The sequence below is a fragment of the Sorex fumeus genome, unplaced genomic scaffold, assembly GCF_029834395.1.
Source record: "Sorex fumeus unplaced genomic scaffold, SorFum_2.1 ptg000018l, whole genome shotgun sequence".
In the NCBI taxonomy this organism is placed as follows: Eukaryota; Metazoa; Chordata; class Mammalia; order Eulipotyphla; family Soricidae; genus Sorex; species Sorex fumeus.
The window spans coordinates 26,517,886-26,542,966 of NW_026606075.1; the positions used below are offsets into that span (position 1 = coordinate 26,517,886).

The 25,081-nt window shown below is 44.6% G+C and overlaps 1 non-coding gene across 1 annotated transcript; it reads left to right on the top strand.

The window, feature by feature from the left end:
- The first annotated feature begins 11,945 nt into the window (after positions 1-11,945).
- Positions 11,946-12,052, top strand: LOC130021910 (U6 spliceosomal RNA). Its single transcript, XR_008792240.1, has one exon. It is a non-coding gene; the product is annotated as a U6 spliceosomal RNA (small nuclear RNA).
- The last annotated feature ends 13,029 nt before the right edge of the window (positions 12,053-25,081 follow it).

Consider the following 25,081-nt stretch of genomic DNA (forward strand, 5'->3'; position numbering starts at 1 on the left):
ATAAACTGCTGACTGAAGCCTTTATTTATTCATTTATTTGGTCTTTTTGGGTCACACCCAGCAATGATGAAGGGTTATTCCTGGCTCTGCACTCAGGAATTAGTCCTGACAGTGCTTGGAGTATGCAGGGGATCAAACCCAGGCTGATAGTGTGCAAGAAAAATGTCCTACCCACTATACTATCACTCCGGCCCTGTAGGCTGAACTCTTAATCAGATCTCTGGCTTTAGACTTACAAATGTATTGGTGCATTCCTCAGAGGACCAGCCTAAAAGGAACTTTACCTGTCACTCAACACTCTGAACTGTGTTCTTTCTAAAGATGTACTTCGTGGTCCTATATGAGCTGTGCTTAGAGCATGCAGGGGAGGCGGCTTTCTGGAGTGTGAACCCAAGACTTTTCAACTGACTGGTTTGTGACTCATAAAGCTTTCTCATGCTGTCTGCTGTCTTGGATTAATTGGCCCTTGGGTGGCAGCAGAACCAGCCCTGGCAGTTACATCAATTCTCAACCTCATTCATGATACAGGTATGTGGTGGTTTTCCCCACACCAAGTAATCCTGCATCACCCACTATGAGCATGCCATGAGTGCCCTACACTTGAACCCAACCCTCTCACTCCCTCCCTGAAGATGGTATCACACACTGGTTTCATCCCACAAAGGCGCCACTTCCTTCAGATGCAAATCACACACGGGTTGTTCCTGGTGATCCTGACTAGATATCACAACTCCTTCCTCTGGTTCAACTTACTTGATCAAGCAACTCAGAGAGCTCAAGAGAACAGTTGATGAGGTTACTGGTTTGTAAACAATCACAGGATACATATAAGCCAGATGAATGGAGAGCTGGATCCAGAAGAGACCCAAATTTCTGACTCCTTGAAGTTTGGTGTACACTGCGTTCTTAGTATGTGCATGCTCCCTGGGCTTGTTCTTTGGGGGAGTTTATGGATTGATAAAATTTATTGCCACTGGTGATTAAATCCATCTCCATCAGGGACTGGAACGATAGCACAGCAGGTAGGGCATTTGCCTTGCATGTGGCAAACCTGGGTTCGATTCCCAGCATCCCATATGGTCCTCTGAGCACCACCAGGAGTAATTCCTGAGTGTAGAGCCAGGAGTGAACCCTATGTGTCGCCAGGTGTGATCCAAAAAGACAAAAAAAAAAAGAAAAAATCCATCTCCATCCCTTCGCCCATTCTCAAAGGTAGGGATGGTACTGAAAGCATCAACTCCCTCCTTTTAAAAACGTTTGTATTAAGGTTCTGTGATTTACAATACACCACACCTATCACCAGCTGTAACCAGCTCCTTTCACCAAGGACCCCAATGCCTCTCCCTTTCAAACTACCCTCTCCCCCTCCCCCCAACCCAATTCTGTGGATCAGGTCCCCTGTTCTGTTGCCTTTGGCCCTTTGTTCTTAGCTTGCTGTGTAACTTCCAGTCCTGCATATGAGTGAGCTCATTCTGTGTCTCTAACCTAATGTTGGTTTCCCTGATGACCAGCCGCCATTCTTGGAATTTTTCAAAAAACACAGTTAACATAATTCAAGGGGGTTGAGAATCAACAAAAGTCACCTTCTAATCACTCAGTAAATACCAAGAATTTCAGGACCTCTGTCCCAAATAATGTATTTATTGTTGAAACCCAAAGATCAGTAGAGACAACGATCAATAGATTCAAAGATGCCTGTCCATGCCCCAAATTCTAAAGATGAGGAGAGTTTATTCTCAGTTTACCTTTCCCCCCAAAGCCCTACCCTTTACTTTGGTTAAGTCTGTAGATAAGATGGAGTTGGCCTCAGGGAACCGGCCTAAGGGGATTTATTGTTCATTTTGGTGCCCTCTGACCTGCAATTCCCCCTTCCCTCCCTGTCCCTTCCTTGTGACCCTTCAGATGACATGGTTGCTTTGAGGACATGAGTCTACCATCCTCCAACCTGACAGCTTGTTGCTGAATAAAGCTCCTAAGCTCCTTCTCCACCAATCACCATGTCTCTTGACTAATTGGCCTTTGAGTGACAGTGAAACCAAATCTTTCTGGTTACATTGTTATAAATCATCATATCAGAAGTGGACAGGTAACTCACAGAAGAAATACAAATAAAGAATAAGCATGTATAATTATAGTGTTCTCAGTAGGAACCATTGTAATTACTGGTTTTGGCATATCGAATACACTACGGATAGCTTGTCAGGCTCTGCCATGCGGGCAGATTACTCTCGGTAGCTTGCCAGGTTCTCCAAGAGAGATAGATGCTTTTGGGGCAGCCTCTAATCGCCCTTGTAGGTGTTCCCGTGGTTCAAACCATATTTGAACCCTATCATATATGGTGCGGCAATCCTGGAAGATGGGTATTAAGTATCTTATGATGTGTCCGAAAAGTGTCCTGGAGCATGGGAGCGGCTGGGTAGTGGAGGTAGTGGAATTACAGTGGGTTTCATTCCCCTGACCCTGAAGGAGTCACCAATATGGCAGCATTGAGAAGGATGAGGAAGGAGAGGCTGATAAAATCTCAAGGCCAAACTAGGCTGCCAAAAGGAAGAAAGACAAAAATGATTGTCTGTACTTTCAATGCTCGTACACTGGCATCAGATGCACCCATTGAGGACCTGATGGTACAAGCGCGAAAGATCAAGTATGACATCATTGGTCTGATGGAGACAAGAAGGCATCAATCATATCACGCTGTTTTCGACACTGAAGACCTGTTCCTCAGAACACACTATGAAAGAGGCATCAGAGGCGTGGTGTCCTTGTCAACATGAACTTGGCCATGAGCATTGATTCATTCGAATGTCTAACAACCTGAATCGGATGATTACACTTGAATAGATGTGGCTCACTGCCGGCAGTTTCTATCTTCGTCTACGTACCAACATCCAATTATGATGAAGGAGAAATTGAGAAGTTCAACATGGAGCTGGAGAAGTTCTATAAAGACCACACCTTCTACAAGATCATTGTGGGTGATTTTAATGCCAAGATAGGACCGAGAAGATAAGCTGAAGAACTCCACTTCGGGACCGATGGCCTAGAATGGAACGAACAGGGTGAGAGACTGTCTGAGTTTATCATGTCGACCAAGACCATCCATGGTAACTCACAGTTCCAGAAAGTCGAATCTAAATGTTGGACACGGGAGTCTCCCGGTGGATGGTTCCACAATAAAATTGACCACATCATAATCAATTGACAGTTTTGCCTGACCGATGTTGCTGTTGTCTCAAAATTCCAAACAGGATCGAACCACCATCTCCTTCGTGCAAAATTCTACTTCACAGAGCAGGGAGAAAGGGTTGCAAAGTTTAAGAAGAGAACTCCCAGAACGACCACCAACTGGGAGCTCTTTGGCACTATTGCTGCAACATGGGAAGATGCCGTCATTGACAACATTAACGAGGAATACGATTGACTGGTTCAGCACCTCCAATGATTGTGCGAGGAACGCCAAGAGAGAGATAGCCACAAAAAAAAAAGCCTGTCTTCAAAAACTCTTGAGCTTACTTGCCAACATGGATTGGCGCATGCCTCAGGCAACCTCAAGAGAATGTCCGAGTTCGCAAAGCAGTGCAGAGATGTGATGAACGAAGACCTCAAAGAGAGAAGAGCAGCAGTGCTGGTAGATATGGCAGAAGCCAGGAAAAGCATTCGTAATGCCCACCTGTCCTTCGCCAACTACAAGACCAAGATGACTGCCCTCCGATGTCCTGATGGATCTATCACATCCTCCAGAAGGGCAATGGAGAAGATTATCCATGACTTCTACTCAGATCTCTTTGATAGTCACGTCCACCTGCCCACATACTAAATTCCGCAGGATGGATATGTCGTTCCTAACGTTCTCCCTTCCGAAATCCAACACACCATTTATTCGGTAAAGAAATGAACAGCACCTGGCCTAGACAAGGTCAGACCTGAACACCTGAAGAACCTGCCGTCAGTACTCATCAGAGAGGCAAAAATGTATATTCGAAGTGACATCTGCACTTGTTTGCTCATTGCAGCACTTTTTACAATAGCCAAAATCTGGAAAAAACCTGAGTGCCCAAGAACAGATGACTGGTTAAAGAAACTTCGGTACATATACACAACGGAGTACTATGTAGCTCTTAGAAAAGATGAAGTCATGAAATTTATATACAAGCGGTACTACATGGAAAGTATCATGCTAAGCAAAATGAGTCAGAAAGAGAGGGATAGACATAAAAAGATCGCATTCATAAAGTAACAAAATAGGAGATTAATACCCTAGAATAGCCGAGATCAGTATCAGGAGGATTACTCCATGGCTTAGAGGCCAGCCGGGCATTCTAGGGGAAAGGGCAGCTCAGATAGAGAAGGGAGCACCAAATAAAGAGTGTTTGGAGGATACTCCCAGGATAGGAGATGCATGTTGAAAGTAGACTATATACCGAACATGATTGCCACTCAATGCCTCTTTTGCAAACCACAACACCCAAAAGGAGAGAGAAAACAAAAGGGAATGTCCTGCCACAGAGGCAGGGTGTGATTGGGGGCATGGGGATGGGAGGGATACTGGGATCCATGGTGGTGGAAAATGGGCACTGGTGGAGGGATGGGTATTTGATCATTGTATAATCGAAACCCAAGCACAAAAATTTGTAAGTCTACAACTGTACCTCATGGTGTTTCACTAATAAAAATATCACTTGATCATTTGACTTCCCTTTAATCGTTGATTTGCTCGAGTGGGCGCCAGTAACGTCTCCATTTGTCCCTGTCGTGTGCTAGTGTAGCCCAATGGCGTCTGTTTGCTCTAGGAACACGAAGAGCCTCAAAGTGATCGTTCATGATCTTGATGAAGAAGTCTGACCATCTGGTAGGTGGGCGGCCACACGGTCTTTTGACATCCCATGGAATCCAGTCGGTAACAGCTCTAGTCCAGCGGTTGTCTTTAAATCTCATTACATGACCAGCCCATCTGATTTTTGACCCCTTGGCAAACGAGACAGTGTCCCTGATTCTTGATCGTCGACAGAGGTCAGAACTCTGGATTCTTTCTCTCATTTGAGTGAAACATGATATTCCAAGCATAGCTCTTTCAATTCCTCTTTGGGAGGCCCGAATAGCATTCTCATCTTGTTTGTGTAGGGCCCAGGTCTCTGAGGCATATGTTAATGCAGGAAGAACAGTGGAATCAAAGAGATGTGCCGGGAGCTGGAGGTTCTTCGTCCTCTTAGCTATTTCTTTGATGCTCTTGAAGGCGTTCCAAGCCGCTCTCTTCCTCCTGCGCAGCTCCGGTGCCAGGTCATTTGTCATGTTGACTTCTCGACCTAGGTACACATAGCTGTTGCATTCGGAGATGGTCGTTCCATTGAGAGCGAATGGGGTGTCAGGAACGAGGCTGTTTCTCATAAACATTGTCTTCGCAAGATTCAGCTGTAGTCCGACCTTTCCACACTCACGGTCAAAGTCAGCCAGCATTTGTGTTACTTGCCTAATGTTTGGTGTTATTAAAACAATGTCATCAGCAAAGCGGAGGTGGTGTAGTTGCCGACCATCTATCTTCACTCTCATTCCTTCCCATTCCAGTCGTCGCATGATGTTCTCGAGAGTGACACTGAAGAGTTTCGGTGAAATGGTATCACCCTGCCGAGCCCCTCTCTTGACATCGATGATTACTTCTTTGTAGAATGATGAGATCCTGGTAGTGAATCCGTAATACAGCTCACAGAGGATGTATTGAGCTTGAATGCCCTGATTGGCTAGGGCTACAATGACCGCTTCAGTCTCAACAGAATCAAAGGCCTTCTTTAAATCAATGAACGTTAGACAGAGCGGCATCTTGAACTCCCGAGAAACCTTAATGAGCTTGGTTATCGTGTGGATATGGTCGATGGTGTTGAATCCTTTGCGAAACCCGGCTTGCTCACATGGTTGTCCTTCATCTAGTGTTCTGCCAATCCTATTTAGGATGACTCGAGTGAACAACTTGTAGATGACAGACAATAGGCAGATCGGGCGATAGTTGCCAATGTCATGGATGTCTCCCTTCTTGTACAGTAGTACAGTCCTGCTGGTTTTCCATTGGGATGGAACCTTGCATTCAGATAGGTAGGGTGTGAAGAGCTGAGCCAGCGTATTGATGAGTACTGACTGCAGGTTCTTCAGGTTTTCAGGTCTGACCTTGTCTGGGCCGGGTGCCCTTCGTTTCTTTACTGACAAAATGGTGTGTCGGATTTCGGAAGGGAGAACATTGGGAACGACATATCCATCCTGTGGAATTTGGTATGTAGGTAAGTGGACGTGGCTATCGAAGAGATTTGAGTAGAAGTCATGGATAATCTTCTCCATTGCCATTCTGGAAGATGTGATAGACCCATCAGGACGTCAGAGGGCAGTCATCTTGGTCTTGTAGTTGGCAAAGGACAGGCGGGCATTATGAATACTTTTCCCGGCTTCTGCCGCATCTACCAGCACTTCTGCTCTTCTCTCTTTGAGGTCTTCCTTGATCGCATCTCTGCACTGCTTTGCGAGCTCAGACATTCGCTTGCGGTTGCCTGAGGCATGCGCCAAACCACATTGGTGAATAAGCGCAAGAGTTTTCGAAGACAGGCGTTTTTTGTGGCTATCTCTCTCTTGGCGTTCCTCGCACAATCATGGAGGTACTGAACCAGTCGATCATATTCCTCGTCAGTGTTGTCAACAATGGCATCTTGCCATGTTGCCACAATAGTGCCAAAGAGCTCCCAGTTGGTGGTTGTTCTGGGAGTTCTCTTCTTAAACTTTGCAGCCCTTTCTCCCCTCTCTGTGAAGTAGAATTTTGCACGAAGGAGATGGTGGTCCGATCCCGTTTGGAATTTTGGGACAACAGCGACATTGGTCAGGCAAAACCGTTGATTGAATATGATGTGGTCTATTTCATTGTGGACATGCGTGACATCTTATCAGGACATCTTTTTGTGACATCTTATTATCTCATTCCTACTTTGGACAAACTTGCAGGCTATCAAATGTAGCCTGCCCACAGGGCAGAGTCTGGCAAACTCCCCGTGGCGTACCAAATATGCCAAATACCAGTAACAACGATGGGTCTCATTCTCCTAAAGAGCCTTGAATATAATCTCAGGGCTAGGATGAAAGAGACATTACTGGGGCCTGCTAGAGGCAATCGACGAATAACAGGATGATGAATGATGAATGAATGATGAATTTCATTGTGGAATCGTCCACCGGGAGACTCCCATGTCCAACGTTTAGATTCGGCCTTCTGGAATGGTCTTGGTCGACATGATGAACTCAGACAGTCTCTCACCCTGTTCATTTCATTGTAGGCCATGGGTGAAGTTCTTCGGCTGATCTTCTCGGTCCTATCTTGGCATTAAAATCACCCACAATGATCTTGTAGAAGGTGTGGTCTTCTTTATAGAACTTCTTCAGCTCCATGTAGAACTTCTCAATTTCTCCTTCATCATAATTAGATGTTGGTGCGTAGACAACGAAGATAGAAACTGCCGGCAGTGAGCCACATCTATTCAAATGTAAACGTCCGATTCGGGTTGTTAGGCATTCGAATGAATCAATGTTCATGGCCAAGTTTGTGTTGACAAGGACACCGACGCCTCCGACACCTCTTTTATTGCACTTTCCAAGGAACAATTCTTCTCTAATGTCGAAAACGGCATGATGAGATTGGTGCCTTCTTGTCTCGGTCAGACCAATGATGTTGTACTTGATCTTTCATCCATCAGGTCCTCGATGGATGCTCTGATGCTAGCGTATGTGCATTGAAAGTACAGACAATCACTTTTGTATTCCTTCATTGTGGCAGCCTAGTTCGGCCTTGAGATTTTATCGTCCTCTCCTTTCTCATCCTTCTCAATGCTGCCATATTGGTGAAGCCTTCAGGGTCAGGTGAATGAGACTCATTGTAATTACTGCTTTTGGCATATCGAATACACAACGGATAGCTTGCGAGGCTCTATCGTGCGGGAGGAATACTCTCGGTAGCTTGCCAGGCTTTCTGAGAGAGATAGAGGCTTTTGGGGTGACCTCTAATCGCCCTCGTAGGTGTTACCATATTTGAACCCTATCAAATATGGTACAGCAATCCCGGAAGATGGGTATTTAGTGTCTTATAATGTGTTGTGCGGCCGCAAAACAGCCGCGCGGGCCCGGAAAGCGTCCTGGAGTGTGGCAGTGGCTGGGTAGTGGAGGTAGTGTTGGTAGTGGAGGTCTGCCAGTGAGGTATTTATCTGGTCCCGGTAGGGGTAGGGTGGGCCTTCTGTGCGCAATCCAATCCCCAGGTCTCTGGTCTTTGGTGGAAGCAGACAGGGCAGGGTAGGGTAGGGTTCCTGATTATAATCCCTTGTTACCTGTGGTTGGTGGGAGCAAGCAGAGAATCTCTGTCCCTGGGTCCATTGAGCATGGAGTCCAAGGTCTCAGAGAGTTCCGCTTATCTTGTTCTGTGGGGCTTCAGTAGTGCGTGAGTCTCAGCCGGAGTGGCCACGCGGGTCCGGAAAGCGTCCTGGAGTGTGGCGGCTGGCTGGGTATTGGTGGTAGTTTATATATATTTTTTATATAAAAATATAAAAAAATTTTAAAAAAAGAATCAGGGATGCTGTCTCTTTTGCCAAGGCATCGAAAATCAGATGGGCTGGACACGTAATGAGATTTGGAGATGACCACTGGACTAGAGCCGTTACTGACTGAATTCCATGGGACGTCAAAAGACCGCATGGCCGCCTGCCTACAAGATGGTCAGACTTCATCGTCAATACCCTGAACAATCGGTTTGAGGCTCTTCGTGTTCCTACCATGAACAGATGCCACTGGGCTAGCACGTGACAGGGACAAATGGAGATGTTACTGGCACCCGTTGGAGCAAATCGATAATTAACGGGAAGTCAAGTGATCAAGTGATCTCAGTAGGAACCAAAGAAATTAAAATTAAAACCATATGATCTTTCTCATGTAGTCAGTTAAAGTCAAAGATAGATAATGATATAGGAAATAACTAGAGACAGGAAAAGAATAAGCAAGGTAGAATTGTGGGGAAAAAATAACTTTTGCCTTGAGAATATAAATGAATAGGATGTCACAGGACCAGACCTTCTAAGTTGTTCTCAGACCTGCTAAGTGACAATTCTCATGGTAATCATGAATATTCAGTCTATCTCTATTTTCAAACATTGCCTGCCTCCCTCTTGACATTAAAGTCTCCTGAAGATAGGAGTTCATCTGCATCTAGGCTTAATGAAAAGATTTTTTTTAAAGTATTTGTTCACCTCCCTAGTTAGAAATATATGAAAAGGAAATAACCGCCCCTCATCATGGGCTTTTTCCTCTTGGGTGTTTCCTATGCTATAGGTACTTTCTGTCTGGTTCTAATCAAATCTACTTGTATTCAACCATTTTCATTTCCTCTCTTCCAGTCTTTAGTAGCCAGAGACAAGAACTGACTTGCAATAAGAAGAAATCTGTGAAGAGAAATAGCATGGGGAAGTAAGTTTCTATACAGCTGTTGGTATAAGTACAACTTAATAGAGTCCTATCATAAATTTTTCAAAATCCAAAATATAAAAATTATGCTAAAAGGAAGTTGACCATGAACATTAAGAGAAATATACTATGAGGGGCTGGAGCAATAGTACAGCTGGTAAGGTACTTTCCTTACATGCAGTCAACCCGGGTTCGATTACTGGCATCCCATATGGTGCTCCAAGCAGCTCCAGGAGTGATTCCTAAGTGCAGAGCAAGGAGTAACCTCTGAACGTCTCCAGGTGTGGCCACCACACAAATAAACAAAGAAAGCCAATCACCACAATAATAAAAAGAAGGCAGAGTGATAAACCATGAGAAGCACCCCCATCCTGCAGGGAAAAAAAAGATAAATAAGAAGAAACTCCTTTGGGGCAAGAGCCACAGTAAAATGGGAAGAGCAATTACCTTGTACACAGCTGACCTGGGTTTGATCCCTGGCATCCCATATGATCTTCTGATCACCACCAGTAATGATTCCAGAGTGGAGAGCCAGGAGTAACCCCTAAGCATCACTTTGTCCCTAAATGTTATTTTCTTAGTAAATAAAGACCTTTTTCTGACCACTCGAAAGCTCTTTTTGACTTTTGTTTTCCAGGAACTTTCTGTGAATTGGCATACTTTATATATTTGTTTGTGTTGACTAGACCAGTCTCATGAATAAAGTATTTAGTACTAGGAATTCAAGTCCATATCTGGACCACTGGTGAGTGTATTCCACCAGCGTTAGAGTCCAAGGAAGCTTCAAAATTCAAGGATGATGGGCTGAACTTAACTCTGTCATGCTGTGAAACTTTGAACTGGTTTTTAAATCCGTTTTTCTGTCCCTGATTGGTGGGCAAACATTTGCAGACGGAAGCCTGCAATGTGGGCAGTGTTCTGGCTCCGTCAGCAGATGATCCATCATTTCTGTCTCCAGAGTCGCCCAATTGCTGGGTGAGGAGGCTGTTTATTTTTCACCTTGACCTCTCAGCACATAGCCAAGAGACAAGATGAAGTCTGCTGAACTCAAAACTGGTTCCACAATGTGTAGGGTACCCTCTCCATGTCCCCACTAAAGTGCATACCCCAGGGGAGCAGCTCCACCCCCATTTTGTTCACTTCCCCATCCCAGGGATTATAATAGCACCTAGCACAGCTGCTTCAATGTGCAAACATATGTATTAAATATATCCATATTTGTGCATGTATGATGAATCTATATCCCTATATATGAGACATGTCATTCATATATGCATAGATATGTGAACGAAGGGATGTTTCTGATATTCCTAAATCTGCCTCTATCTAGGGTCCTTTTGCCAACTTCCACTCCTTGCCAGTTTCCTTCTCTTTCCCCACCTCCCTTTCCCACTCTTACCACTCAAGAACACACCACATTTTCCTTCTTCTTTTTCCTAGAGAAGGTTTTTTTAAATGATTTTTTTAATTGAATCACTGTGGAATGCATCCTTACAAAGTTGTTCATGATTAGATTTCAGTCATACAGTGTTCCAACACACATCCCTCTGATGTAGGCAGGCAGGCAGATAGGGAAGGCCCCCTCCACAGGCCATGGCAGTAAATTTCCTGGGAACTAATACCTCTGAAGTTGCAAAGGCCAACCTTGCAGAAAACAGGAACTAAGGCCTGATAAAACCCTCAGCTGGCACCTGAGGAGGCTGGAACCCTCCCTCAGACAGAAGCTCCAACAGAAACAAAAGGCCAGGAAAGAAAGGAATTCCAAAGAAGACCATCACCATTCCCAACCCCCTGGGTAAACTTCTTGACAACTTTTACGTAAAATAGAAGCCCCACAAGGGGGTAGGTTGGAGAAACCCTATAAAGGCCACCTTGAACAAAGGAAGGGCATGCATATGCTGCCTGAGCCCATGTGCTTCTTGCCCCCATGTGGCCGAGCACATGTGATACCCGAGCATATGTGTCGCCTGCATCTCCCCTCTTGAGATGTGTATTTTCATGCTTTCGTATCTAGCACTGGGATGTATGGAGGGGCTCTCTCTGCCCTTGGAGAAGCCTGGGTTTTCTCTTGAGCACATTACTCTCCACTCTCTCCCACTTTCTCTTCCTCCTTCCCTTCAAAACTTCCATGTAAATTCTGTTTTACTTCACTGCTTGTCTACTCCTGAAATTTTTTTCTGTAAGGCGAGACAAGAACCCAGTAACCCTGGGTCCCAGGTGGCTGAGGCAGATGGGGAGAAAGTGATGTTCTTCCTCCTCCCTGCTTCATATAAGTCACCCATGGGTCCCACCGACATCACCTCCACCAGTGTAATTTTCCCTCCCATCACCTCATTCCCCTCCTTGCCAGCCCTACCTATGGCAGGCACTCTCTCTCTCTCTCTCTCTCTCTCTCTCTCTGTGTGTGTGTGTGTGTGTGTGTGTGTGTCTCTGCTCCCCCTCAGTTTTAGGTCCACAGCAAAACTAAGTGCAGAGTGCTCGCTTCGGCAGCACATATACTAAAATTGGAACGATACAGAGAAGATTAGCATGGCCCCTGCGCAAGGATGACAAGAAAATTTGTGAAGCGTTCCATATTTTTAGGATCCTCCCAGGATGGGAGACGCATGATGAAAGTAGACTATTAGACCAAACATGATTGCCACTCAATGCCTCTTTTGCAAACCACAACACCCAAAAGGAGAGAGAGAACAGAGGGGAATGCCCTGCCACAGAGGCGGGGTGGGATGGGGGGATGGGGGGTGGGAGAGATACTGGGATCCGTGGTGGTGGGAAATGGGCACTGGTGGAGGGATGGGTATTTGGTCATTGTATAATTGAAACCCAAGCACAAAATTTGTAAGTCTACAACTGTACCTCATAGTGTCTCACTAATAAAAAAAAAAAAAACTAAGTGAAGAGATTTTCTATCTCAGCCTGCACTCTCGTGCACAACTCCCCCATGATCTGCCACCCCCACGCCTTCCTGGCCTCTTGCCAGAGTTTATCTTGACTCTAATATGATAAGATCTGCTCAGGTCCATGTTAGCAAGCTCTCTCATACAAATTAGATTGCCCAAGGTATTTCCTCCAATCACAGGAAATTTTCTCCATAAGAAAAATGCTGAGCTGAGAGAAACAAAACCATGTTTATAATCTTTTAAAACTCCTCTCTTCACAACTACCCTAGTCTCATGGCCTTAGATTTGTTGCTTTGAAACTGGTTTGGAACCTGAGTGTAGGTTCTAGAGTATTGTGTGGAAAACGGGTGTTTATAAAGTCACAGTTACTTAACAGCCTTGAGAGGGTATTTTGGGTTTTCCCATGTCTGAGTCCAGATCTCATGCTGGTTTCTCTCTGTTTCAATGTCCTGGTGTCCTTGGGTTCCAGCATTCTCTGCTGTTCTCCTGCACTGTCTCCATGTCCTGTGATGTCCTATTTCCCCCACTGTGCTCCTAGTCTGAGGTTTTCTGCTCTGTCTCTACTTCTCAAGAGTTCTTTGTCCCTTTGGCTTTTTAAATTTTTTCACTTCTCCAGCTATGTGCCTGTGGGCAAGAAATGCTTCTTTTCCTGCTATCCACACTGGCACTGCTGGAGATCAACGAGATCTCCAGATCTAGGGTGCCCAGACAGACTGGTACCCTAGCCAAGAGGACGTTATCTGACCTGTGCTCCCCCGTCTAAGTTTTGCTAGCACCACAGTCATATCTGCTTGGTTCCACCTCAGATAGGGAAAATTAAAAATGACCTATTGCGGCTGGAGCAGTGGAACAGCAGGTAGGGAGTTTGCCTTGCACGTGGCTGACCTGGGTTCAATACCCAGTGTCCCATATGGTCCCCTGAGCACCGACAGGAGTAGTTCCTGAGTGCAGAGCCAGGAGTAACCCCTGTGCATCGCTGGGTGACCCAAAAAGCAAAAAAGCAAAAAAAAGACATATTATATTAAAATAGATTATTTGACGTGCCCCCTCTCCACCCACCCCACTGCACTTCCACTGTAGCAGTTTGTTCCTTTAGGAGCAAAAGAGAGTTACCTGAAGTTCTTCCAAGTGACCGCCCTGGCTGAAGTTCCATGGTTCCTAGCTCTTAAATTGGTGTTAGACGGTTCCTCGTGTGATGTGGGTTCTGAGAACACTCTCTGGGGCTCTTTATTAGAATCCCTGTAGCTTTCAATGTCCTTAGAATGGAGAAGAGGTGCCTGAACAGACTCTAGATGTAGCTGAGCTGATCCCAAGAAAACATTTTTTGTTGTTTGGTTTTGGAGGATTCACACCTTGTGGTGTTTAAAACCTTACTCTTAGCTAAGGGATCATTTCTGGCAGAGCTCAGGGGACCCTATTGGATGACAGGGATTTGGTCAGCCATGTGCAAGACAAACACCATCTCTGTTGTACTATCTCTTCGGCCTGCTAGGTCTTTGTTTGGGGGCCACATCCAGAAATACTCAGGGCTCAATCCTGGCTCTACACTCAAGGGTCACTCCTGGTAGAGCTGTGGGACCCATATATGGTGCCAGATATTGAACCAGTGTCAGCTGCATGCAGAGACAAGTGCCTTAACTCCTGTACAATCTCCTGGGTCCCCTGATAGACTTGACTTCAGCGCAGGCCCAAGCTCTGGTATGGGTTTGCCACTTTGTTTTTATAAGGTAAAGTGTGAAGAGACAGTCAAATTTTTAAGTGTTTGGTTTCTTGTCCTTTAGAATGAGGTAAAGTCTGAGAGATAGCAGAAGAAATAAGGCAATTTCCTTGCATGCCGCTGACCCTTAGTTCAATTCTTAATTAACACTGAGTATGGTCCCTCAAGTACTGAGCACTGCTGGGGGTCATTTCTGAGCACAGAGTCAGAGCAACCCCTGAACACCACTGGGTCTGACCCAACCTCACCCCTCCATGTTAGATTTCCCACCTGCAGCCTCTTCTGGCCAACACAAGCCAGTGTTGCATTGGCAGAGGCTCCCCCAGAGCCCACAAAAGACTTGCACTGACTGGATAAATGCAAAGGGCTTTAAATAATCATAAGCAGCAGCATCATAATAAATGATAGCAACAATTCCAGTCCCAGACTGGTAGTAGGCAGATACAGGATGACCTCTGCTTCATTCTGAGTCCAGGACACTGAAGAAGAAAAGGCCCAGCTCCACGGTGACTGGACAGAGGAATTCCCTCTTATTTCAGGAGGGGCTTCAGTCTTTTATTCCTTTGAAGCTTTCAGCAAATTGGGTCCTACCCCTCAGATTAGGAGGCAATCATCTTTATGAAATCTACTGAGTTAAATGTGAAACTCATTCCAAGACAGCCTTATGGAAACAGCCAGGAATTTGATTAAATATCTGGACATGTGTTGACACAGAGAACCTACCACCTCCCTCGCTAACTCATAGTGGACCTTTCGTTCCCTGGGCCTGGGCTGGGGTGGCACCATCATCTGCAGTGGGCCTCGCCTGACACAGGCTGATATTTGGGCTTCCCCCAAGCACTAGGCAACCATTTTCAGTGACCTAGGTGCTAGCTTATTAAACTGTGGACCATAACTCTGTGCCATCCCAGAATTGAATGTAGGACTCACAAAAAATTCTTTAAAATTTGTATTAAATAAATATCTTCATGGTTTATTATGAGCAAGTGTTTGATTTCTATATGTGTTTTATTTAGCTATATACATTGGGCCATGCAAACATTTTTCAGGTGAAAACTGGTGACAAGGCTGAGAGATTCAGGTGCTTGCCTTGTCTACAGCTGACCCCAGTCCCAGCACTGTCTGCAGTTCCCTGAGTACTGCCAGGAATTACTCCTGGTCACAGGGCTAGAAATAACCCTTGAGAATCTCCAGATGGGGCCCCCAAACTCAATCCACCCCCCAGTACTACACACAGAGAAAAAGAAGCCCTAATCTAAAGCACTTGCTCTCAGGTATTTGATGCCCTGGGTTCTATTTTGGGAACTGCAAAATAATCTTAGAATCAGATCCCCAAAACAAGAATCATTTGGCTTTCACTTCTTTATAGCTAAAGGGATTGTACAGAAGACCATTAGATGAACCTCCAGCCTTAAATCTGAAAATGTATGATTCAGGGAGAGTGTCGGTCCTTCTTTGTTCTTCCTTTGAACCCAACTCTGCATGATCAGAAGGTAACTTGGGTTTGCGGAAAGGAACTGTGAGCACTCAGAATCAAACTACTTACCTGAGACAGATTAAAACAAAAGCATAAATAAACAAGGATGCCACACACACAAACCCAACTTTTCTTTTCTTCTTTTTTTTTTGCCATTCTTTTGATTAAAGAACTGTGATTTATAAAGCTATTGATAGTTGAGTTTTATGCCTATAATATTTCAGGACTGGAGTGATAGCACAGCGGTTAGGGCATTTGCCTTGCATGTGGTCGACCCGAGTTCGATTCTAATATTTCAGCACCAATTCCTCCACCAGTGTCAACTTCCCTCCACCAGTGTTCACATTTCCTCCCCACTCCAACCCCACTCCATTCCCATCTATCAAGTTGACAGGCACATTGCAAAGCTTCAGTGGTTGCACTTAGATATCATGTTTTCTGTTTTGTTAAGTATGACACAGACACGGTCTTCCTGTTGTTCATCGATTTGCTTGAGTTGGCCCAGTAACATCTCCATCGTGAGACTTGTTGTTACTGTGTTTGGCATATTGAACGCGTCACGGGTAGCTTGCCAGGCTCTGCCGTGCGGGCGAGATACTCTCGGTAGCTTGCCAGGCTCTCCAAGAGGGTCGGAGGAATTGAACTCGGGTGGGCCATGTTGGCTGCTTGTAAGGCAAACGCCCTACCACTGTGCTATCGCTCCAGCACTCAACTTTTTTTCTCTTTTTTCTTTCTTTATTTCTTTCTTCCTTTTTTTGTCACCATTCAGTGTTTACTCCTGGCTCTGCACTCAGGGATCACTTCTGGAGGGCCCAGGGGACCATTTGCAGTGCCAGGAATCAAACCTGGTCAGCCACGTGCTGCATTATCTCATAATACAGCAGATCATACCACCTACTGTACTATTGCTTCAACCCCAGACACAGAACTTTCCTGAGACAGCACTGAAAATAGCCACTCAATAAACAGCCACTACTACTCTCCCCCTAATCCCACCCCACATAGCTGGTGAGACAGAGGAGGTGTTTTATAGTAATTCTTTATTGTTAACAAAGTTTAACAGATAATGTTTAAGTGAGTCACCGTAATCGTTATTCTTTGATGCTTGTTGAATACAAGCAGGAAGCTCTGCATTAGAAACCATGTGCAATCACATTCTACAAGTGGAGAATTTAGACCTATATCTGCCAGAATAAAAAGGTAAAGGTAAAGGCCCTCCCGTTGATCGTCGATTTGCTCGAGCGGGCCCAGTAACGTCTCCATTGGAGACTTTGTTGTTACTGTGTCTGGCATATCGAATACTCTCGGTAGCTTGCCGGGCTCTCCGAGAGGGGCGGAGGAATCGAACTCGGGTCAGCCATCTTGGCCGCTTGTAAGGCGAACAAGCCCTACCCGCTGTGCTATCGCTCCAGCCCCAGAATAGGCAGTGATAAAAAAGGGTACAGTCTGTGAAATTCTGTTAACTAGGTGCACTAAAATGATTCCTTTTAATAAGCAGATTTGCTTGTAAAGGACAAGCAATCTTTTTCCAAAACAATGTCCATAATTATCATCTCACCTTGTGACTCTTCAGCTTCTTGCAAACACCCATCCTCAGTAGGCCCCGGGCGCCTGCATGCCTGCCAGGAAGCTGCCCATGTCTGGTTCTCTCACCCTCAAAGCAGCCATTACCACAATTTAACTCAAATGCTGAAACCGCCTACCTCCTGGGTACCACCAGACAGACGGTGGCCTCAGGAACGTTGCTGGCCCTGAGCCACTTTCTCTTTGAAGAATAAAATTCAAAGATGGTGAGTCAAAGACCTCCCGTTGCTCTTATGATAAAGACCCAAGTTCTTAGCACAATCCAGTCAGCTGTCAAGTTCGGACCCAGAATGGGAAGCCCTTCCAGTCACAGGCTTCCTCCTACGCTGCTTTTCCCACAGGAGTACCTGCTGCTCCCTCTTCCTTTATGCCTCCCTCTGCTCTTTTGTCAGAAACTCATCAAGACTTTCTGATCTCCCCAACAAGGGCAGTTTCTCCTTGACATATTCTCACGGCATCATGTTCTCTGCCTGGTAGCTTTAGTCCCAGTGTGATTTTGTGTGTGTTTGTAATGATTCCATCCACGCTGGTGATCCATGTCCACTGTAGGCTTTATTAAGAACAGGACCTGTCAGCATCAAGCACCCCTGTGTCCCCAGTTCAGGGGGTGGCACACTAAAGGGACTCAATCATAAAAGTTGATTGAAGGAATGCTTGAACAACTGAATGGCAAGTGGGAAGCAGGCTATGACCTCAGGGAATTGTGAGAAAGCCATCATCATCGGGACTTCCAAAACTTTGTGATCAGGGCTGGAGCTATAGTACAACTGGCTGCATGCAGTCAACCCAGATTTGATTCCCAATATCACATACGGTCCCCTGAGTATTGCCAGGAGTAATTTCTGAGTGCAGAACCAGGAGTAATCCCTGAGCACCACTGGGTCTGCACCCCCAACCCCAAAAGGATCCCAAAGCCTGAGGATCTTACCCTGATTAGTCTATTCAGGCTTCTGTGATAAAACACCACATTGCCCAAGTGACATTTAGAAATGAAAGATATTTATTGTTTCCAGCTCTTGGGAGTTGGAAGTTCAGGTGAAGTGCTAACATGATCAAGTTCTGGCAAGGGTCCTGCCAGCCTGCAGGATGGCAGGTGGTTGATTTCATTGTATTCTCACTTGGTTGAGAGTGTCTCTGACCTTATGAAATAACCAACTTCCAACTGTCCAGCACCTTCCCCTGGGACTCAGTTCAATATAAACATTTTGGTAGGATGAAAAAATTCTGGCTGTTTCACACACTGACTGATGACCAAAGACGTGTTGAGAAAGGAAATGGTAATATGACAGGCTAGAAGGTCAGCAGCCACTGTCTGTTTGAAATATAGACTTGTCATTTGCTGATTGAACAACCTCAGGCAAGTTTCTTCAGCTCTGAGTCCTCAGTTTTCTCACATATAAAATGAGGATGATGTTGGTACCTGATCCAATCTCCTGGGTGACTACAGGTTTGGCTTCAAGTAAATGCTCGATAAGCATCAGTTAATATTATAGCTGCGGGAATGGGGGTGTTGGAGGGATTCATGACTCAAAGACTAGATGAACTCAATCTCACCCCTGCCCCTTATCTTGCACTGGCTATTTTCAAAGCTAAGACCAAAGTTCTCCATTTCCTGATCAATTGATATTAAAGGAATATGAAGGGAGATGGATGGAGAGGGACGTCACAGAAAGAAAAAACCACCCCACCTGTGCCAGGCCTTGGTACTACCTTGGTATTGAGCTTTCAGTGCTATGCCCCTTTCATATGAGAGGGTATAAGGCAGATTTCACCATGTGTGGCAGTACTCAGGGGATCATATGTGGTGCTAGGGATCAAATTGGGTTGAAGGTTGAGGAGATAGAACAGCAGGTAAGGTGCTTGCTTTGCAAGTGGCCAACTTGGGTTTGATCCAGCAGTGCCCCATATGGGCCCCTGAGTTCCACCAGGAGTGATCCCTGAGTGCAAAGCCAAAAGTAAGCCCTGGATACTGCTAGGTGTGACACCAAATATCCTCGCCCAAAAGCCAATAACCCCATGCATGCAAGCATCTTAACCCCTGTAAATTCTCTCTCCAGCTCCATATCTCCTCACTTTAATAGTAAAAATCACTATTTTTACTCCAGGGTATAAATATAACATGCTAACAAAACATGCAACCCATGATTGGCCTGATTTCACACCGGGCATGGAATGAGAAGATTTCTCCATGCTGAAGTGAACCTGAAAGCGTTGTGCTTAAAGGGGAGACCCTACAAGACAGTGAGGTGTAACTTCTCTCTCAGGTGTTTCCTTTGGTGTTCCAGCATAAATAATAAAGTCCTGTTTAAGCCAGGACTCACCTGTGCCCACTTTCTTCATAATTTCAGTCTGAGAAGTTTTCCAGCCAAACCCGTTCCTTGATTTGTAACCATGTGATTGTAACCAACTTTTTTTTTAAATTACAAAACCCTCCTAATTAATCTAAATCGTACAGTTACATGGAACTTAACAGCAGCTAGATAATATTTTAGAATGCCTTGAAAACTCATTATAAGGGTTTTATGGTATCTGTACTTCTAAGGGAGTCAGAAGAGAAAGATTGAAAAAAGAAAAGTATTTGTTAACAAGTAGGCACAAATACAAGATACTTGGATTTATAAATCAAGGAAGATCTGTTCATAACATCTCGAAAACAAACTTTCAGGAGAAAAAGATGGCCTACCTAGGCTAAGGCAGCCAGAGAAGATGACCCTTACCACATTCTGTTCACTCTCTCTTCTTGGAGCTCTAAACCTGTGACCCTCAATTGCTGACCCAATCTTATTTGCAAAGTGGGTCTTGCTCCCCATTAAGGAGTATTCCCTGGGGCAGGGGGAGTCTGCTCAGCTTAAGTCTGCTGAGTGGTCAGATCAATTTCTGAATTCTGATTTAATCTCCCTTTTAGCCCAAGGGAACCTATTTGTGAAGTCATAACCTTTGGGTTCTCACTCCATCTTAGCTGATGAAAAACCACATTTTTCCCACCTTGCCTTGTTCAATCCTTGGAACTGAAAGAGTTTTGTTGATGTTTTTGCTAATTTTGAGTTTTTTCCTGGAAGGGGGTGTGCTGAAAACAACCAATGACATAAATAGAAGTCATCATTCTGGTGAAGCAGAAGGATTTCAACAGCCTTATTTATGCACATTTAAGCAGGAGTGGTACCCAAGACTCTAAAACGAAAACAAAGAACAAAGAGAACTGATTATTGGGATAGATTCCAAATGCCGACTTACCCAAAAATCGGTCCTCTAGTTCATGCAGAAATGTAAACGGTCCAAGAAAGGATAATATTTAATATTAGCAACTTGCATTTCCCATGAGTGAGACACACACAGCACTAAGAACCACACACAAAAGGTTCTCATAGAATCTTTGAAATAGGCCCACAACCACTGGCTCTTTTAGATAAGGAGATAGAGGCCCAAAGACCTTTAATCTGTCTGAAGGACACTCCATGGTTGGTGAAGGAGCCAGAGTAAGGATGAAGGCAACCCGGTTCCCAAAACCACTCTCTTTTCTGAAAAATGGGTCAAGAATCCAACTAGAGATATTCTCGTTTTCCCAATATAATTTATGGAAAAGGCTCTCCTTTTCCTATTGTTTGGGTCTTGGAATCTTTGTAATTAACATCAGTAAATATTTGGGCTTATTTCTGAGCTTCCAGCTCTAAAATAAAAGAGTCTAACCAAATTGTGGTTATGTTTAAATCAGCCACTAACTTTTAAAAATTACATTTTAAAGTGGATAGAAATTTTAATTCTGATGATGAAAAAAAAGCAGATCTTGTTCCTGAACCATCTCCCCATTTCTTCCATAATTACTCATTTATCCTCTAAGGCTTTGTGCCAAATGTATAAAGTAAAGAAAACTTAGACAAAAAATATACCTCTGAAAAGCAAACAAGTCTAGATATTAAGACCTGTGTAATAATATTAAAAACAAGCAATTAGAACTTAATATGTTCTAGGTGTTATCATATGCCCTTTAGAGATAATAGTTAGAATTCCTCAAAACAAGCTTTAGGGTGGATACTACTATTATTTCCATTTCATGAGGGATGTGACTGCTAAGCGCCCAAGGCCGCATGCTGGAAAAAGGGTGAAGTCTATAGCAGAAGCCCAGCTCTTAAATGGCTAGACCAGTCAAGCAGACAGGAATAAGGGCAATGACAGGGGTGTGTTAGTACAGATAAGATAATCACCTTTTCCATTCTTCCCTGGGGCTTCATTTTAAATTCATTCATCCAACCACTACTTATTGAGATACAGCAACATGCCAGGCCCAGGAGGGTTTGCTGGAGTGGAAGAATGAAAAGCTGAGATATTCATGAGGATTTATTCTCTCCCGAGGAAACAGGCATTGAAACCATAGCAGAAGGCCAAATTGGCTTGGTCCAGGAGTCTGAAGACTGAGTGGAAAACTGCCAACCAGACAGAGGAAAGGCATAATCATAGCCAGCACCCCTGTGGTGATGGGTGATGTATCTGGGTACGATGTGTTGAGTGTCCTTAGAGAAGTGAATGCAAGCATGACACAGAGGGAGAGAAGGAAAGGAAATGTGAGTGAAACAGTGGGAAAGGTAGAAACAGGCTAGGTCATGAAAGTCCTTAGATCCAATGAGAGTTTTGAGAATTTCTTAAGAGCAATAGAAAATCACAGGAATGTTCTACCAGACAGAAATGGGGGTTGCTTTATTTTGTTGTTGTTGGATTTCTTTTCCCTGTTTTTTTTTTTTTTTTTTTTTGGCCACATATGGCCACGCTCAGGGCTTAGTCCTAGCTCTGCACTCAGGGATCACTCCTGACAGATCTCAGAGGACCATACGTGGTACCAGGGATTGAACCTAGATTAGCCTCATGCGAGGCAAGTACCCTACTTTCTGGACTGTCTCTTTGGCACAAGCAAGGAGGTCTCGTTTGCACCTTAGATCTCTGACAACAGCAGCCTAAAGGATGAACTGGAGTGGGGTCCAGGGAAGAGACCATTCTAGGCTGTTATAGTGAGAAAGCAAAGGGAAGAAAAGCTCAGTGGGGCAGAAGTTTAGAACAAATTTTGTCTAAAGATTTTCTGAAATTCATTTATTCTATACTGAGTATGGCATTTCTTTTCTTTCTTTCTTTCTTTTTTAAAAATTTTTTAATTGAATCACTGTGAGAAAAGTTATAAAGCTTTCAGCTTTAAGTCTTGGTCATACAATGATCAAACACCCCTCCCCTCACCATTAATTATTTTTCACTACCAAGAATCCCAATATACCCCCATCCCACCTCTCCCGATGCCTGTGAGGCAGATGATTTCTACTTAACTCTCTCTCTACTTTGAATACATTCATTATTTCAACAAAAGATGCGCCATTATTGCTTAGAATTCCCCACCCCCCCCCCCAACAATCAGAACTGCTAAAAAGGCATTGTGAAATAATTTGTTTTCTATTGCTGGTTATGAGATCCATATGGTGTCACTTGGCTGCTATTGCGGCCGCGTGATTTTGGATTTCTGATATTTTATTAATTAAGTCTGGAGGGATTTCTGCCAAGAGCCGGATAATTACAAGATTGGTTTCTGTGCATCTGGTGTTATGGCTGTGCTGGAGAGCTGCTCATGGGGGACAACTCATGGCCTCGGTTGGGCATGAAGGATGAGCCATTTCGGCCCCCCCTTCCCATGAGGCTGCAGTTGCCTCTGGCTTTCCAATAAGTTCTGAGGCGGCGGCCACCATGCTGGGGGGTGGGGGGAAGGCCTCTTTGTTTCTTTTTTTTTTTTTTTTGCTTTTTGGGTCACACCCAGCAATGCACAGGGATTACTCCTGGCTGTCTTTGGAGGACCATATGGGATGCTGGGAATCGAACCCTAGTTGGCCGCATGCAAGGCAAACGCCCTACCAGCTGTGCTATCACTCCAGCCCCAACTATGGCATTTCTGTGATGGACTCTAATCCAATGATTCTCTGACAGTCTTTAGGGACCCTTGCCAGGGCTTGGGCTGGCATCTCGTCCTGCAACTTTTAGGATTTCCTGACCAGGTCATAAGGTGGCATTACCTCCTGAAGACTTTAGGGGATTAAAAGCTTCTCACCACAGAAGTTATTACAAATAACGGAAAGTTACTCTGGAGATGTCAACCAGAGGGGTTAAAATGCCCTCAAGATGATCATTGTGTGATTATAACCCAAACATGAAAGTTTGTAACTATCTCACAGTGATTCAATAAATTTTTTTAAAGAATGCTCTAGAGAAACTAAAGAGATCCTGAGAAATAGAATGCCAAAGCCTGCCTGTTTTAGTTTTCCCCTCCCCACAGGTTGTTGTACTTATGAGCATGAAAAATTAGGTTCCAATTCCTAAAAAACTTCTTTTACAGGGTGGTTGGAGAAGACACTGGCAGGTTCAGAGGCTCAATATCCCTAAGAACTGCAAGAAACGCTGTATTTCTCACGGCTCCCTTCCAGAGGAATCCTCCACCCTGGGAACTCATTGTCTGTTAGTCAGCTACTGGTAACAGACTAGAAAACAAAAAGGCGTGGGATGGGAGGTGGAGGGGCTTTAAAAGAAAGATAAGGGTCAGGTAGATAAGTCAAAGGGTTAAAGTGCATGCCTTGCATACATCAGGCTCTGAGTTCAAATGTTGGCACTGTATGGCACACCCAGCACCACTGGGTATAACCCAGGTGGCCCCCAAGCACTGCTAAGCCTGAGCTAAATTGCATCGCAGCGTCCAAGCACCTAATCATCAGGCCTGGAATGGCAAGGCCCGGTGTTCTAGGAAGTACCCCCACCCTCCCCAAGCCTTTGCAAAGACTTAGAAGGATAACAACTCAATGCTGCGTTTAAAGCCTGATTCAAGGTTTCAAATTCTAAACGACATCTTTTCCACTTTTCAGAAAATTTGAATATGAACTGAATAATACGACACTGAAGAATTATTCTGTTTGTTAGATGTCATAGTGGTATGATATTTTTGTTTTGTCAGGGTCCTATTTATTAGAACATTAAAGTTCAAAGTAACCTCTGGGACAAATGGAATGAAAGATTTCATCTCATTAGAGTAAAGATTGGTAAAATGTAGATGTCTGTGGGTAGATGAGTGCTTTGAGTAAATTAAGTTACTGTGTTCTGTATCTTTGGAATTTCCATAATGGTGTTGTGTTTAGTTTACTTTGCTTGCTCTCTCACTATACAATACATAAACACTGTAAGGAAACAAATATATCTAAGAATTAACTATAGTCCCATCACACCCAAAACAGTAAGTACTAAGTGTAGGGTCCTCGCATGGTTTTCTATGCCCAGGTTTGATGTTTCACAACTTTGATAGTCATTGAGTGTTTCACCTTTTTTTTTCTTTTTTGGGCACACCAGTAATACTCAGGGGTTACTCCTGGCTCTGCAGTCAGGAATTACTCCTGGCAGTGCTGGGGGGACCATATGGGATGCTGGGGATCAAGCGCTTGCAAGACACTCTACCTGGTCTACTATCACTCCAGCCTGAGTATTTGACCTTTTGTATCCCCACTTTCACGTAACATATCTCAGCGACCCTGTTGTGACCTGGGCTTCACACCAGCACTATGACATTTGAGAGCAGACTCTAAGCTCTACAGAACTGTGTTCTTGAAATCAGCCTTTGGTGGAGAATATTTAAACCATGGCAATCAGCAAACAGTACACATCAGCTGGAGTGTTGTTAACCATTTACAAGCACATGACGTTTAGAATCACCTTTTATTTGCAGGGCAGATGGGCCTCTCAGGTGGTGGGCAGGGGGCCCCTCCCAGTGACAGTCAGACAACTGGGCCATTAGTTCAATGCATGCATTGTCGTATGGTGCCATCCCAATGACGTTGAGTCTTCCAGGGCCACATCCAGAGATAATTCAGGCCTCTAGAGCTACAATGATGCTAGGGGGACCAGGTAAACATGCTACATGCTTGT